Source organism: Myotis yumanensis, unplaced genomic scaffold (assembly GCF_028538775.1).
Source record: "Myotis yumanensis isolate MYYU_CA2020_CCGP unplaced genomic scaffold, mMyoYum1.0.hap1 SCAF_2, whole genome shotgun sequence".
NCBI lineage: Eukaryota > Metazoa > Chordata > Mammalia > Chiroptera > Vespertilionidae > Myotis > Myotis yumanensis.
Genome location: NW_027223753.1, coordinates 146,025,653 through 146,043,116, shown reverse-complemented (window position 1 = coordinate 146,043,116; position 17,464 = coordinate 146,025,653).

Below are 17,464 nucleotides of genomic sequence, written 5' to 3'. Positions count from 1 at the left end.
CCATTGCAATTAGGCAAGAAGAAGAAATAAAAGGCATCCAAATTGGAAAAGAGGAAGTAAAACTGTCCTTATTTGCAGATGACATGATATTTTACATACAAAACCCTAGAGACTCCATCAAAAAGCTACTAGACTTAATACATGAATTTGGCAATGTAGCAGGATACAAAATTAACCCCAAGAAATCTGAGGCATTTCTATACACCAATAGTGAACTTGCAGAAAGAGAGATTATAAAAACAATCCCATTTACCATCGCACCAAAAAAATTAAGATACCTAGGAATAAACTTAACTAAAGAGGTTAAAGACCTCTACTCAGAAAACTACAGGACATTGAAAAAAGAGATAGAGGAAGACATAAACAGATGGAAGAACATACCATGTTCTTGGATTGGTAGAATCAACATCATTAAAATGTCCATACTACCCAAAGCAATCTATAAATTCAACGCACTTCCCATTAAAATACCAATGGCCTTCTTCAAAGATCTAGAACGAACTCTCCAAAAATTCATCTGGAATAAAAAAAGACCCCAAATAGCTGCAACGATCCTGAGAAAGAACAAAGTAGGTGGGATCTCAATGCCAGATATCAAGCTGTATTACAAAGCCACTGTTCTCAAAACTGCCTGGTACTGGCACAAGAACAGACATATAGATCAGTGGAATAGAATAGAGAGTCCAGAAATTAGCCCGAACCAATATGCTCAATTAATTTTTGACAAAGGAGGCATGAACATACACAATGGAGCCAAGATAGTCTCTTCAATAAATGGTGTTGGGAAAATTGGACAGACATATGCAAGAAAATGAAACTAGACCACCAACTTACACCATACACAAGAATAAACTCAAAATGGATAAAGGACTTAAATGTACGACAGGAAACCATAAAAATTCTAGAAGAATACAAAGGCAACAAAATCTCAGACATATGCCAAAACAATTTCTTCACTGATACAGCTCCTAGGGCAGTTGAAACTAAAAAGAAACTGAACAAATGGGACTACATCAAAATAAAAAGCTTCTGCACAGCAAAAGAAACCATCAAGAAAACAACAAGAAAACCCACCTCTTGGGAAAACATATTTGCCAACGTCATATCTGATAAGGGCTTAATCTCCAAAATTTATAGGGAACTCATACAACTTAACAAAAAGAAGATAAACAATCCAATCAAAAAATGGGCAAAGGATCTAAATAGACACCTTTCAAAAGAGGACATTCAGAAAGCCAAGAGACATATGAAAACATGCTCAAAGTCACTAATCATCCGAGAGATGCAAATCAAAACAACAATGAGGTACCATCTCACACCTGTCAGACTGGCCATCATCAACAAATCAACAAACAACAAGTGCTGGAGAGGATGTGGAGAAAAAGGAACACTTGTGCACTGCTGGTGGGAATGCAGACTGGTGCAGCCACTATGGAAGGCAGTATGGAGGTTCCTCAAAAAATTGGAAATGGAACTCCCATTTGACCCTGTGATCCCACTACTAGGAATATATCCCAAGAAACCAGAAACACCTATCAGAAAGGATATATGCACCCAGATGTTCATAGCAGCACAATTCACCATAGCTAAGATCTGGAAACAGCCTAAGTGCCCATCAGTAGATGAATGGATTAGAAAACTGTGGTACATCTACACAATGGAATACTATGCTGCTGTTAAAAAGAAGGAACTCCTACCATTTGCAACAGCATGGATGGAACTGGAGAGCATTATGCTAAGTGAAACAAGCCAGTCAATGAAGGAGAAATGCCACATGATCTCACTCTTTCATGGATAATTAAGACCATTACAAACTTTTGAACAATAATAAATACAGTGGCAGGGCTGCTTCAAACTGATTGTCGGGCTGCAGTGGGAAGACCAGGGAGGGTTGGGGGACTGGAGGGAGGGGAGTAAGAGATCAACCGAAGGACTTGTATGCACCCATATAACCATAACTAATGGACATAAGACACTGGGGGGTAAGGGAGGACAGGGGCTTGTCAAGGGTGGGCAGGAAAAAAGGACACTTATGTAATACCCTTTGTAATACTTTAAGAGAAAAATAAAAAATAAAATTAAAAAAAAAAAGAAAATGGGGGATCCATTATCATAAAAGCATACAAACAAGGAAGTGGAGATGTAGTCATTGCCTTAAAGTCGCTTATTCAATAACACTTGTCTTCTTATCTGATTATGAAAGTAGTATATGTTCATATTAAAAAATTGGAATATACACAAAAACACAAAGACTAAAATGAAAATCTGTAACACAAAGAGGACCATTCATCATTTAGGGTAAGTCCTTTCAGTCTTTTAAATGTAAATATGTGTGTGTGTGTGTATATATATATATATATATTTACTTTTTTTTCTTTACAAATTTGGGCTTATTTTACAAAGTAGCATACCTACCTTTTCACTTAATTATATAATGTGAACATTGTGCTGTTTCATTAAATATTCTCCTAGAACATCCTTTTAAAAATGTACAATTAAAAATTTCACACATATAAAAATGTAGAGACTAGAAAAATGAATCCCATGCCCATCACTCATATTCAACAATTATCAACTTATGGCCTGTTTCATTTATACACCATCCACTTCTTTGCCCCAACCCTTGGATTCTCTTGAATCAAATCCCACATACCATGGAATTTCCACTATAAGTATTTCAGTATGTCTGTATCTCTAGAAGAAATGAAATTATTTTAGAAATATGTTTATAATGACATTCTCACACCTAAAAATTAGTAATAATTTCTTTATATCATCAAATTGCTTTCATTTTTTACTTATAATATGGCTGGTTGTCATATAATATATATAAAGTGCTTGAAGCAGAATCAGATTTGGGTATTATGAAATTAGGCGCAAACCCTATGTTGGCTCTGCCCTCTCTGAACTCTATTCTCAACTGGAAGCATAATATGAACTCATAATGTATTTAATCTAAAATCAAAATAGATTTTTTTTAACTCTGTACACCAAAAAGGCCTAAGAATGGTGACTAACCCAGTAGCAATTACACTCCAGTGCCAAGATTATATAGATTCTTGGCACTAGAGTGTAATAAAATAAAATTTTATTTATAAAATACCATTTTCCACTAAAAAAGAACTAGGGTGTCTTAGAGTAATGTCAGATTCCAGGTCTTGGGCAGAAATTGAACAAGATGAATCTAAAACACCTTATACCAAAACGCAAAGGGAGTGTGTGAGACCATAAGGGTTATGTCCAAAGGACTCAGGAATTTGAATAGGTTCCCAATGTTCAACCATGTGATCATTTAATAACGATAACATTGATAAAGATAACTGTGATAGATTGAAATGGGTCAAATATGTGCAAATCTATGAGTTCACAATTGATTACTCCTCTACATCAAAGTACTCATGGATCACTTTGTGGGGTAAGGAGGTCAGTGGGTAGGGGGAATATGGGACATCTGTAATACTTTCAGTAGTAAAGATAAATTTAAAAAGATAATTGGAAACAAATTTTATTTTTATAATAAGCAATTAAAGAGAAAGCATTGCCATTCTTTACAAACTGTACTTTAACATAAATAAAAAGGAAAAGTTCCTCTTTATATAATACTAGAGGCCCAGTGCACAAAAATTTGTGCACTCAGGGAGGTCCCTCAGCCCAGCCTGTGCCCTCTGGCAGTCTGGGACCCCTCGGGGGATGACCACCTGCTGGCTTAGGCCAGCTCCCCAGGGGATTGGGCCTAAGCTGGCAGTCAGACATCCCTCTGGCAGCCCGGGAGCCCTCAGGAGATGTCCACTTGCTAGCAGGGAGCAGGCCTAAGCTGCAGTCGGACATCCTTAGCACTGCTGAGGAGGCGGGAGAGGCTCCTGCCACCACCGCTGTGCTGACAGCCAGCAGCCTGGCTTGTGGCTAAGCAGAATTCCCCCTGTGGGAGCGCACTGACCACCAGGGGGCAGCTCCTGCATTGAGCTTCTCCACCCTGGTGGTCAGTGTGTGTCATAGTGACCAGTCATTCCCAGTCTTTCTGCTGTTAGGGTCAATTTGCATATTACCCTTTTATTATATAAAATAGAGGCCTGGTGCATGGGTGGGGGCTGGCTGGTTTGCCCTGAAGGGTGTCCTGGATCAGGGTGGGGGTCCTGCTAGGGTGCTTGGACAGCCTGGTTGAGGGGCTGAGGGCCATTTTCAGACTGGCTGATGGCTCTTTGAAGGCTAGCAGAGCCCTTCAGTGGTGACCCTCACCCCATGAGGGTGTGGCCAGCCTGGGTGAGGGGCTGATGGCCTTTTGCAGGCTGGCCACGGCCCCCAGCCATCCAAGCTCCCAGTGGAGGCTGGCTGGATGCAGGTATCTGGGATTTATTTTTCTTCTATAATTGAAACTTTGTTGCCTTGAGTGGAGGCCACAGCCAGCCAGGGCAGGCGGAAAGCTTGGCTTCCTCCACCACAGGGGCAACCAAACCTCCTGCTTGCTCCAGCTCGATGGCTGCCGGCCACCATCTTGGTTGGGTTAATTTACATATAGTCACTCTGATAGGCTGGTGGGCATGGTTTGGGCGTAGCGGAGGTGTGGTCAATTTGCATGTTTCTCTTTTATTAGATTAGACTAGAGGCCTGGTGCATGAATTCATGCATGGGTGGGGTCCCTCAGAGTGGCCTGCTGGGATTGGGCTGAAACTGGTAGTACAACACTGCCTGCTTCTCCTGCCTGCCTCTCCTGCTCATCTCAGCCCTGCTGCACCTGCTTCACCTGCTGCAGGCTCGCACCCAGTCAGTCCTGATTGGGAGAGGCTCACACCACCGCAGCAGTGTTTGCCAGCTATGAGCCCTGCATCTGGCACCCATCCCAAGGCGGGTGGGGGGTCAAGGATGAGATCAGCCCTCCAGGAGGGTGGTGGGACGTCCTTGCTGGCCTGGGATCTGGATTCATCTGCTGATGTTTGCACTAGTTGTCAGGAGCCACCTGGCAGCTGCTTTTATATAGTTTCTTTCTTGTGGAGCGTCTAGGGAGGGAAAGTGCCAAGGTGCCAGAAGCCGACTTCCAGGAGGCCAGCGGCGCTGTCAAGATCATGCTGGTGATCCAGTCCATCAATGCCTGGCCCATTCTCCAGAGATTGGACCTACAGGACTACTGAGGGAGTGAATGGCTGCTGCCAGGCTGGTGGGCCACCTGGATGGGTCAGTCAGCTGAGCGGCACTCCCACTGTGGGAGTGCACTGACTACCAGGGGGTGGCTCCTGCATTGAGTGTCTGCCCCCTAATGGTCAGTGCACATCATAGCCACTATTCGACCAGTTGTTCAGTCGTTTGGTCACTTAGGCTTTTATATATATAGATTTCAGCTCATTAAGGGTGAAAGATGATAGAATTAAAACAGTACCATTTTGTAGCCTTTATGAGTTAATGATGCTAACATCATTAAAGACAAATAAAAATAAAACAAAACAAACCATGTAACATCAATTGTTCATAATTATTTATTTCCTCTCCACACTCATGATTCCTGGCCTGCCTCACTGACTTGAAACCTCCCCATGAGACTGCCTGTGAACACTGGAATATGAGCAAATCAGGCCACCTCCAACCAAATGTGTGGGTTGGCTCTGCCCTCTCTGAGCTCTGTCCTCAACCAAGGAAATGGCAAGCACTAGATAACTTCTGCTTTCTCACCTGGAGTCCTGGGACGTGAAGACAGAGAGAGAAGACCTGAACACAACCCACAGTTTGGAGCAAAGAAGAGCTAACCTGCAAACTCTGTGAGCAAGTAATAGTGTTAGTCTCACTGAGCCACTGAGATTTGGGGAGTTCCCTAGTGAAGCAGTTTTGTCAAAAATGTCAAACCCAACTCTGGGCAAGTTTCCAAACTCAGCAATGAGGAAATACAAGGGACAGAACAACATCTTCCGTGACATCATGGGGGTCCACTCAGCGAAGTCCAGACTGTGAGAAACCCTACCTGATGAAAACTCCAATGTCTTTGCAAACAACAAAAAGCAACTTAAAAAACATCCAGCCAATCACATTGTATACTATTGTTTTAATGTAATCAAAGAACATTGGTGGACACCCTATATCCAAGAGTGGTCGGGGAGTGATTGTTTTCAGGTAGAAGCTGGAGGATTATGGGAAGAACTTGACTGTAGGCTGGGTGTTCACACACATGCCCCCTTGGCCCCTTGTGGTGAGGTGAAGATGACCAGCAATGGTACTGACAAGACAACTCAGGGCTGGGAGGGGATTCTGCTGCCTGAGTGTCTCTGTTTTCTGTGGGAAGAGAAGAGGGGTGAGCCAGAGGCCTTGTTTGTACTCACATTCCGGTCCTGTGCCGGATTGGTCTGATGAGTTTTCAGGATGGTCGTCCACAAGCAGTAGGAGCCAGGGGAGAGCTGCTGGGCATAGACATGCCAGGAGGAAAAGGAGGTTTAGGAAGTTTGCTTTGGCAGCCCTAAAAAAGGATGGATTGATGGGGGTGGGAAGGGAGGGAGACGGCTCAGCTCAGAGGCTCTTGCAATAATATAAACAAAAAGTGATGAAGCAGCTGGCATGGGGATGGAGACAGAAATACAGGAAAATTCTAACACCATTAAATTAATCTCTGGTCCTGAAGAAGTACAGTATTCCTCAAACATTTTCTGGTCATAAAATGAAGATGATAACCACATTCAAGAATCATTTCAACAATTTTGGATTTTAAACCTACATAGGGCTTCAAAGGAGGCCAGGTGGGGGCAGAAGTGAAAGTATTGCATCGGGAGAGAGGACCCAGTGAGATGACTACAATAGAGAGTGCTTTCACAGCTGGGTGTACAAGTTGCTAAGAGAGAGCTAACTGTGAAATTATCGTGATGGAGAAAAGGAAATTTTCAGCAAAGGAGATGGAGGCAGATGGGGGCACTGTGAAATTGAAGAAGAAGGCAGGGTAGTTATTCATAGCTATTCTTCTGTTATAATTCTAAAATACATGTGCTTTAAAAATGAGTAGAAAGTAATCAATTTGAAATAGAAAAGCATTAAAGCTTAGAAATATGGAAACATGAGAAATGACCCTGAATTGAATGTGTTTAAAATGGTTTTTAGGGCTTTCTTGGTCCCTATAAGTTGCCTTAATGAAATATTTTAATAAAACTCTTAGAAAAAGGTAGTCATTTGATTTTTTTTTGGAAGAAAATGTCACTATTGATTCAAGGCAAACTGCATGGTTAAAAACTATGAAAATGGTTGCAGAGCTCCAAAAGGCAGCCGCTCTGGCCTCAGTGTGGGTGCTGATTTTTGTTGTGTGGAGGGTGTTCATGTTGTCAACACCGGAGCTTTCTACCTGTCGCAGGCGAGGTTCCCTCGATGCCGACCTGGGGATGGGTGATGTGACCAGAGGCAACTCTCTAGAGAAGAGGACAGCTGGAGGCGGTCATTAGCCAGCACTGCAGCAGCTGGCGGAGAGCCATGCCAGCTGGTAGGGCAGAGCTGGGTGGGCATCGGGAGCATCCACTCCATCACCTAATCACCTTCCACCCAGGGGCACATCTTACATCAACGAATAATGTGCTTTCAACAAAACCCAAACTGAAAGGCAGTGAGGCAGCTTAGGGCAGAGGAAGGGAGCCCTTGGATGGAGGGAGCACACCTGGACAAAAGTTTCTCTCTCTCCCACCAAAGCTGTGAGGTTTTGGAGAAGTTACTCAGCCTCTTCAAGCTTGTTTCTTTATTTAAATATAAAAATGCCTATTTTGAGTCCTAGTAGAAAATAAATGTGATATATGTAAAAAGTGCAGTTATGTCTGTATACAAGTGAATCATACAGGGCTGGGCAAAAGTAGGCTCACAGCTGCACTGTGACATTCTTTTGAGTTCATAAAGCTACTATAATAATAACAACCTGCATGCCTTTTCCTTACAAACAACTGTAAACCTGGTGTTGCCCAGCCTGCATATTCATTTTTTTTTAAATTAGTAGAAAAGGTCTGGAATGTTATCCACTAAGGTTGATTGTAAGTTATCCACGAGGGAGGGGTATTGGGAAGAGTTATAGAGAGAAATACAACAGTGTGGAGAGGAGCACAGACGTTGGAACCAAACTGTTTTGGGACTTGGAGAAAGGTATTCAACCTCTCTGTGCCTCAGTTTCCTTATCTGTAGGGTAGGGAAAAATCTACCTCAGAAGGTTGCTTTGAGGATTGAGTGAGCTAATGTAAGAAATCATTTATAATACTGCTTAGCATGTAATAAGGCCAACGTAATTATTAGATATTTATATCATTTTATTTTGCTTATTCCTGATTTCTAATTGATCTACAGTGATTACATATTAAAATGTATAACCCACCAAAGTTCTTTGTACCATATGAACTGTTAATAATGGGCAGACATTTTAATTAGTTCCTGTTCTAACTGGACATAAAATAATTAAAACTGTTAAAGTGATACATCAAACAGACACAATGGCCATAAACTTTCTACTGCACCATTCAAAGAACCTTTATTAGGACTGAGCTTTATATATGTGTGCGAGTTTGGGCTGCTGTTCTCTCTGTCTTGCCCTTTGCACAGCAGCAAGCACCTGAAGTCCTGCATTGCACACTCTCTTGTTCACAGCCAACCCTATGTACATGCAACGTCAGCATTTCAACTGTCAGTGCGGGGGTGACCCTGCTTCGTTGTTCAAGCTGTGCAGTGTTGTTTTTTAAGAGTATAAAAGGTGACAGCTGCTGCCTCACTCACCATGGACAAATGCATACAAAATGGTTTCCTCCTCAGCAGCCCCTGACAGACTCTAAGCCCTGTGGACACTAAAGCTCTCCAGAGACCAGAGCCTCTGGCACAGCCTCACACTGTCCTGGTCACATGCAAACTCCGAACATTCTCCACACACTGGTCTTCTCTGGCCTAAGGGGTGGGTCCCAGACAGCCAGTTGCTGGTTTTGTCAGGAGTATTCAGCTGGCTGAGCAAGTTCAATGCTGCGGAAATGTATTATTTGCATTGTTCAATTCTCTGGGAAGTTTCCTCTTGCTGATCAGGAGGAATGAAGAAACAGCAGTGCCACACACACACACACACACACACACACACACACACACACACGCTTAGGTCAAATTATCATCAAGAAGCCAGTTGGATACCTCTTAAAATAGGCTGCAGCAATCACGCTCTCAATCCAGCCACTACACTTTGTAGGTAATTGCAAGCCAGGGGCAAGCCACAAATACCATTAAATACAGACATTATCGTTCCCGACGCCCACGAGTGCCATCATAATAATGAACGACCGATATGCTCAGATTCCCCGATCACGTGGACTGTACTTCGCACAAGGACTTTTAAAGCCCAGGCCAAGGGAGGAATTCTCCAGGCTGTGAGATGTCTTTGGAGACTTGATGAATTCAGAAAGACAAAGTTAATTGAGCTAAAAGAAAAATACTAGTGATGGATTTATTCTAAATTTAGAGACCAGAAATGTTTTTCTTTTCTGGTTCAGCTTTTTTCCTACAAGGTTTCTTTCTGTCTTTTTCCAGTGAGTCTGTTAGCATAGCTATCCAGACTTAATTGCAAACGGAAATAAATAAATCATGGGCATCCGCCCAAGCATTTTGAGGGAATTTATAGCTGGAATGTGTACATATTGATCAAAACAGGCATCCTGCCATTGTTGATGAGGGCCCTGGCGGACAGACCTCTGAAAACTGAGCACAATTATAATAGCATACACTGCAGGATCACTAAACATTTCAGCACATACCACAAGTAAAGCAATACTGCTTCCATCAGAGGAAATTATTCCTGATGGAGCCACCAGACGGTTTTGAGGCATTAGGCATGAAAATACAAGCTAACAGGGAACTTGTTTCATTTCCATTTTTAAAAAAACTTTCAGTGATATTTTATTTCTAAGATAATTTAAAATAGCAACCCAAGTTAGGGTGGAGAACCACTAAGGACAATGTTTTGTTAAGAAATAAAGATTTTGAGCCTGGCCAGCGTGACTCAGTGATTGAGTGTTGACCTATGAACCAAGAGGCCAAGATTTGATTCCTGGTCAGAGCACATGCCCAGGTTGTGGGCTTGATTCCCAGTATGGGGTGTGCAAGAGGCAGCCAGTCAATTATTCTCTCTCATCATTGATGTTTTTATCCCTCTCTCTCCCTCTCCCTTCCTCTCTGAAATCAATAAAAAAAAATATATTTAAAAAAAAAAAAAGAAAGAAAAAGATTTTGGGACAAGTCAAAGTTTAGGAGCAGATAAGTGTTTATCTGGCTGAAGAAACAATCTTCAGGAAAATGTGCCATTTAATATAAATGTTGAGGAAGAGGGGGTACAAAAAAAGAATACTTCAGGGATATAAAGGTATTAAACCTTTTTAGGTAGTTTAATGGTGTACTAAAGGAAATGATTGACTATATGGGACATAATGTGACATTTGAGCTTCAGGATGAGTAAGTCAAGAGGAAATACCTTTAAGAAAAAAGAGAACAATAATTACTTTAAGATTATAGAGTCTGACATGATCTGTCCAGATAATGAATATTTAGTGTCTTTTATTCTGAAGGGTGAGAAGTGGCATTTTAAAGTATTCCAAAGATGTGGGACTAATGTGTTGCTGAAGTCAAAAAGGAAAAGAACTGTTGGCTATTAGAATAGGAATTAGAAAAAATGAAAAATATTCTCCAATCTTTGCATTAAAATCATGTTGCATGCACTTTTGGAAAACTGCTAATTTGGGACATTAAGAAACGCTGTGAAGCAACTGAGTAGAGAAATATCTACTGGGAGGACAGAAGGCCTGATTCACACCCAAGGAAATACAGACACACCTGGAACATAGGCTAAGAGGAAATGGATACTCATTTGAAAAAATTCCCAGGGATATTGACAAGGTCCAAGTGGGATTCATGTCTAGCCTCCCTTTCTTGAGCAAACTTCTTAATAATGTATATATCTTGCATTTCCAATTGTGATTTTCTCACTTCCATTTTATCTTCAATCATTTAACCATAGATCTGTACTTGTTGCTCCAGAGAAATAACTCTTTCTAAAGGAAATGACAATTTTCTAATTCCAGATCCAATATATAACTTTTTCTCATTTACTTGATCTTTCCCCCTTGACCATTTCTTCTTGATATTCTCTCCTCCTTGGTTATTCATCTTTGTATACCAAAGTCTTAGGATTATTTGATACATTGTAGGTGCCTTGTGAAGTTGAATAAGTGGATGAATAAATAATATGAATAACTATGTAAAGTTAAAGTTCTCTTCAAATATACTGGGTTGCCCCAGGTAGCAGAAGGTTCCCTTTCCCTGTGTCCAAGCAGAGGCTGGTAGGAGGAATTCAAATAGTGACCAGATATGTAGTGAAGATACACTTTAACACACATGAACAACAAGCTCCTTTTAACTTCAAAATGTCATGTCACCCCCCAGTAGGACACCTTCAGTATCTGCAGAAAGAATTGAGGTCCTATAAGTCTGCTATTTAATTTTTCCAGACACAAAATGTGCTAAAATTACTTCTATCTCCTAATTCTATTGCTCATTGTAGTGGTTTTAAAATGTACACAAATCCTTTGCTATTCTTTCCTTTGAAAGATAGAGCCCAATTCCCCTCTTCTTGGATATGGACTAAACTTTGACTCACTTCTAAGAAGTAAAATCAAGTGGAGGTGGTGGTGTGAGACTTAGGAGTCTAGAATTTTAGGTCATAAAAGACATGCGGCTTCCTCCTCAGTTGCTTGTGCTCTCTTCATTTATTTGTTATGGGGGAAGCTAGCTGCTATGTAAGGACACCATGTTCCCTACAGATAAGCCAATGTGGCGTGGAACTGGGGAATCCTGCCAACAGCCATGTGCTGAGCCATCTTGGAAGCAGATCTTCCAGCCCCAGTCGAGCCTTCAGATGACTGTGGCCCTGGACTATCTTGACAGCAACTTGGTGAGACGCCCCGAGTCAAACCAACCTACTAAGAAGTTTGGATTAGGAATCTAAATTCCTGACCCTCAGAAACCCTGTGAGATAACAAACCTGTGTTGTTTTATACTGCTAAACTCAGGGATAACTTGTTAGACCTCTAAAGATAACTAATATATGCATTGGCTTTCTTTGTTTTGAACAACTCCCCGAATAGTAGAAATAGGCTCTCCTTCCTCTCTGCAATCCTCCAAAAAAGATAACTTCAAGGTTTAAAAAAAAGGGATAGGGGGGAATAATATTTTTCTAGGCAGAAAGTAAATTTATGGAATTCATTAACTCCTGAGGTATATAATAGATTGAATGTGTGCTTAGGTTTGAGAAGGGCTTAGCTGCATTTATGGATGATATTCATTTATTAATTCATTCATAAGTCACTTAAAAGCACCTATTCGGTGTCAGTCATTGTGCCCAAGGGTGGTAGAATCCTACTTGGTTATTAAGAAAAAATGACTTACGCCTGGAGGAGGCACCCGCAGCCATCTGGGTTTGATGCAGTGGCAGACATCCATACCCTCCCCTCTGGGAGGGGAACTGGGAGGGCGGGCGTGCAGTTCTGAGCCAGGAGAGGATTAATTACGCCTCGTATTAAGGTTTTTGAGTTGATCACTCACTGACTTCTAAATGATAACCCTTTCGTTTTTATCTCTGTAGCATCAAATAAAGTTCTTTTCACTTTCAGGACTAAGCGCTGCAGACATGAAACGCAAAGGCGTGTATCACAGAACACCAGTGCAGTCAAAACCTAGTCTCATCATGCTTCTCCCAGCCAGGGATTTTTAGACACTTTAACAGGATACTTGTGGCATAGATGGAAAATGAATTTCATCTAAGTTAGAGTAAATGAGGGGAAAAAACCTCGAAGATCAAAGAGCTGCGTAAGAGATAGTCTAAGGACTCGGATTATATAAATGCTTGTAAGCTATGAGTGTTTTCATACAGTGCCATTAAGAAACCTGCAATTAAGGTGCTGGAGGTTTTTCCTAAACACACATGCACACATACACTGGCAGGGAACTCTCTTATAAAAGAACAGCGGTAGGTGGGCGGAGACGTCTCTGGGCCCCAGGAAGACGCAGCGCTTCTGTGGAAAAGCAGCCCCTCCAGCCAGCTCCACATCACTGTGGAAAGGTATCATTTGCCGCACCCCCGAGAGCTCCGAGACAGCAACACCTCCCCAGGAGCCTGCCACTTCCCTGCAAACCCCAAACAAAGAGTGTGAAAAACCCTGCCCCTGAGCTGGAAATGTGCTTTCTTATGTAGAGCCAAGGAGGGCTTTTATGCCACACGCCTGCCATCGCCTAACAAGGAACGCAGGCGGCTGCACACCCGCATCCTCTCTGGAGTAAAGCCATCCGGAGTGGGCGGGGCTGGGTTTCCTGAAGGGCACCAAGGGCACCATTACATCTCAGCACCGCGGTGCGGTGCAGGTGCCGGTGCCAGTGCTCTCCTGCAGTGCTGACCCGCAGTTAAAGTGCTTGAATAATTCAGACCCACTGGCTCTGAAAAGGCAGTCCACACCATGTTACACTCCAGCAAATGAGACTCAACCGGAAAAGTGTGATATAGGTAGAACCAGACTTTCACACCACATCTTGAGGACAGTGGTTCTCAGTGTGGTCCCTGGACTGGCAGCACTGGCAGCACCTGGACCGTGTGAGAGGAAAATTCTCTGGCCCCACCCTAGCCCTCCTGAAGTGAAACTCTGGAAACAGGTCCAGCAGTCTGGTTAACAGCCTCCCAGTCTTCTCAGGTATGTTAAAGTGTGAGAGCCAGTGCTTCAGAGATATGAGTCATGATCCTGTTCTGTGGCTATTTATAGAATAACATTTATTCTATCATTCCATATTATGTATTTTCTATACAATCTCCTATATATATAAAAGCCTAAGTGACCTGCCAACTGGCAGCTATGATGTGCACTGACCACCAGGGCGCAGACACTTAACGAAGGAGCTGCGGTTCTCAGGTGACACACCTGGAACCAGAGAGGAGGGAGCCCGATTCCAGGGTATGTCACTTGAGAATTACCCTCTCGAAACCCGGGACCCCTCAGGGGCTGTCCGAGAGCTGGTTTTGGCCCGATCCCCACAGGCCAGGCCGAGGAACTCCACCAGTGCATGAATCCGTGCACCAGGCCTCTAGTATTCTATAATATTTATTCTCTATTACTTATAGAATACTAGGAATGGTAGAGGAGAACCTACTCAGTTGTTCCCAAAGGTAATAAAGTAGTTACTTTATTATTTCGTCACTTTTGGATGAGAATATATGGCTTCTTGTCTTCTCTAAGTTGCTTCAGGAGCCATGGTGAAAATCCAAGAAGACCTCCCCCTCCATGTCAGGTTGATCACTGCCGTGGTGTCTGTGAGGTCCAAATCAGTTAACCTTAGCCTTGCTAAAGATGCATGACATATCATGCAGTAACACTTTCCTAGAGGCAGTGCTGCTGCATGTTGATATCAGATCATTGTGCTGTGGTTGTGAAAGTTCATCAAGACCCACATAAAGGAAAATTTTGTCCAACAACAAACAACCACTTCCAGATGTCATGGAAGAGCACTGGATTTGGGGCTGAGACAGGTAGTAGACCAAGATCCTATGGCACTCTTCCTTCCTGTCATTCAAACTTCACTTAGGAAATGTGAGTTTCCTTCCCTATTAAAAGGAGGACCCATGGTTTCCACTTAAATAAAATAGCTTTTCAATTCAATACTCTCAAAGCTATTAAGCTAATGTTAGTACAGTGCTTCTGGGCTTCCAAATATAAAGAGCTTAATGACAGCATGTGTAGTATTATTACAAACAACAGGAAGCAAAAATGCCAGGGCATGCAAAACCCACAAATCAAATATCTCATTGTTCTCCTTGACACATTTACTCCACTCCACAGGTGCCATTGGTCCCAGGAAGCTGACCCATAATTTCTTTAATCATAACTATCCAGTGTTGTAGCTGCAAAGGTGAGATTTCCTTTTCTTCTAATGTTTAGTAGCAAAGATTTCTACAGTCATGTTTCTTATACAGCAGTAGTAAGACAATGAATAAAAACGTGATTCTGAGATCTTTTGGATGCCATGTAATATAATCCATAATCATCATCATGTCTCTCATTGGGTTATTTTTCCAAGAGAAGATTCCAGAATTTATTGTAGTGGTGATTATTATGAACATGTAGGAATATCTATTGAGTGGCTGTGTAATGTGAGGAAGTGGAAGAGGACTAGAAGGGATGCTAAGCTCGCAGGTGTGGTATCTCCAGCCCTGGTTCTAAAAAAGGTTCTCAACCACATCAAAAGCATCATCTCACTATTCCTAGAACAGGCCTAGACAACAAAACAGTATTTAAAACTCCTGGATCAATTCTCACAGCAACACTATGATTTCTGTAAGTGCTGCCATCCTAATGCCCAAAAGTTTAGGCATGTCAATACATCCTCTACTTAAGCCCCAAGTCTATAGCGGTAATCAGATGTCCAAGAGTTTCCCAAAGCATCTCAATTTCTGTCCTGTTCTCACATCATGTGTAACATTATTTTTTATTAACCCAACCGTTATTCTTAGCCTTCATTTTCCATCCCCACCTTCCGGGATAGAGGTTGAAAAAGTGAGATTGCCCTGGCCAGTGTGGCGCAACTGAATGAGTATTGTCCCATGCACCAAAAGGTCACTGGTTTGATTGCCAGTCAGGGCACATGCCCAGGTAGCAGGATCAATCCCCAGTTGGGGTGCATACAGGCTGCAATTGATTGATGTTTCGCTCTCTCCCTTCCTCTCTCTAAAAAAGCAATAAAAATATATGTTTTTTTAAAAAGTGAGATTATCTACTTTCCCAGATTCCTTTTCAGCTGGAGGTAAGTAAGCCTATGATGCAGATCTAGCCAATGAACCAAATAGAGGCTTCTGGAAAAGATTGTATTTTCAGTGATATAAAAGATGCAAAAGCCTTTTGCTTCTTCCCATTCATTCTTGTTTAAATGCTGATGTTGGGACATTATGCTCTGACTGTGGGGAAAATCATGTGACCTTGATGGGGCAAATTCAGGATGAATTGATTGGACTGAGGATGGTGAAGTGAAAAAATGGAGAGAACCTGGGTCTCTAGTGGTGTCCCCCAGTCACTGGGTCAAACTTGGAAATACTTACCTCGAACTCATTGATACGTAAAAAATGAAATGTCTTCATTGATTAAGACATCATCAGATGGGTTATCTATTATTTGCAACCCAAGCTATCCGTAATTGAAATATGTCATAGGTCAGAAATTTTCTTTTAATTCTTGGTTTAGAAAATACCAATATACCATGGCGAATCAATAAGTCATATCAAAATTTCCTTTTGATCTTAAAAAAAAAGAAGAAGCCCTGGCCCATGTGGCTCAATGGGTTGGGCACTGTCCCATGCATCAAATGGTGGCCAGTTCTATCCCAGGTAAGAAATATGCCTGGGTTGCTGGCTGGATCCCCAATATGGAGCATGCAGAAGGCAGCCGATTGATGTTCTGTTCACATCGATGTTTCTCTCCCTCCCTCTCTCTCTGTCTCTCTTCCTCTCTCTCTAAAAATCAATCAAGAATATTTTTTAAAATTTTCTTTGCAAAAGTTTTTCTATGTACATGTTCCATTCTCTCCATTCATGTTGTCACCTTACTTGATATGTGAATCAAAACATAGTTTAGGGACTGAATGCTTGTTTCCTCCCTAAATGTACATGCTAAAGCCCTAAACCCCAGAGTCATGCTGTATATTTAGAGATAGGGCTTTTGGAAGGTAATCAGAGCTAGATGAGGTCATCAGGGTGGGGCCTTGGTCCTATGGGATTAGTGCCCCTGTAAGAAAAGACACCAGAGAGTTTATGTTCTCTTTCTCTGCCATGTGAGGACACAGCAAGAAGGCAGCGGTCTATAAGCCAGGGAGAGAAACTTCACCAGAAACCAGCCAGGCTGGAACCCTGATCTTGGATTTTCAGCCTCCAGAACTATGAGAAAGTAAATTACTGTTGTTTAAGCCTTCCAGTCTAGGCATCTTATTATGGCAGCCTCTGCAGACTAACACACCTATTTGGCCTATAAATCTTTTTATGTGTAAGTTTAGTGTTAATTTTTATTTTAGAGACATTACAGACAATAAATTAAGAAAAAAAATAAAAATAATTGTGAATCACTTGTATATATCAATAACTTTAATTCTAAACTTCTCTGTAAGTAATAAAATTATTATTGTAGTTATTATTGCAAATAAGGAAACTGAAGTTCAGAAATGTTAATTTATAATATGCTTAAGGTCTCTTTAATAAGGGTCAGAAACAGGATGAGCCCCATAATCTGTCTGTGGCAACGAGTCTGCTCTCCCCTCACCTAAATCCTCTTTCTCCACATTCTTAGAGAACTTGGCTTATTTCACTTATGAAACTTTTTATTACTGTCTTTCAATATAGGCATTTAGATATTCTAAAAGTGTGCACATAATCGCTGACAATATAATGAATATATAGTCAAAAGGTTACTAGTTTACCTTC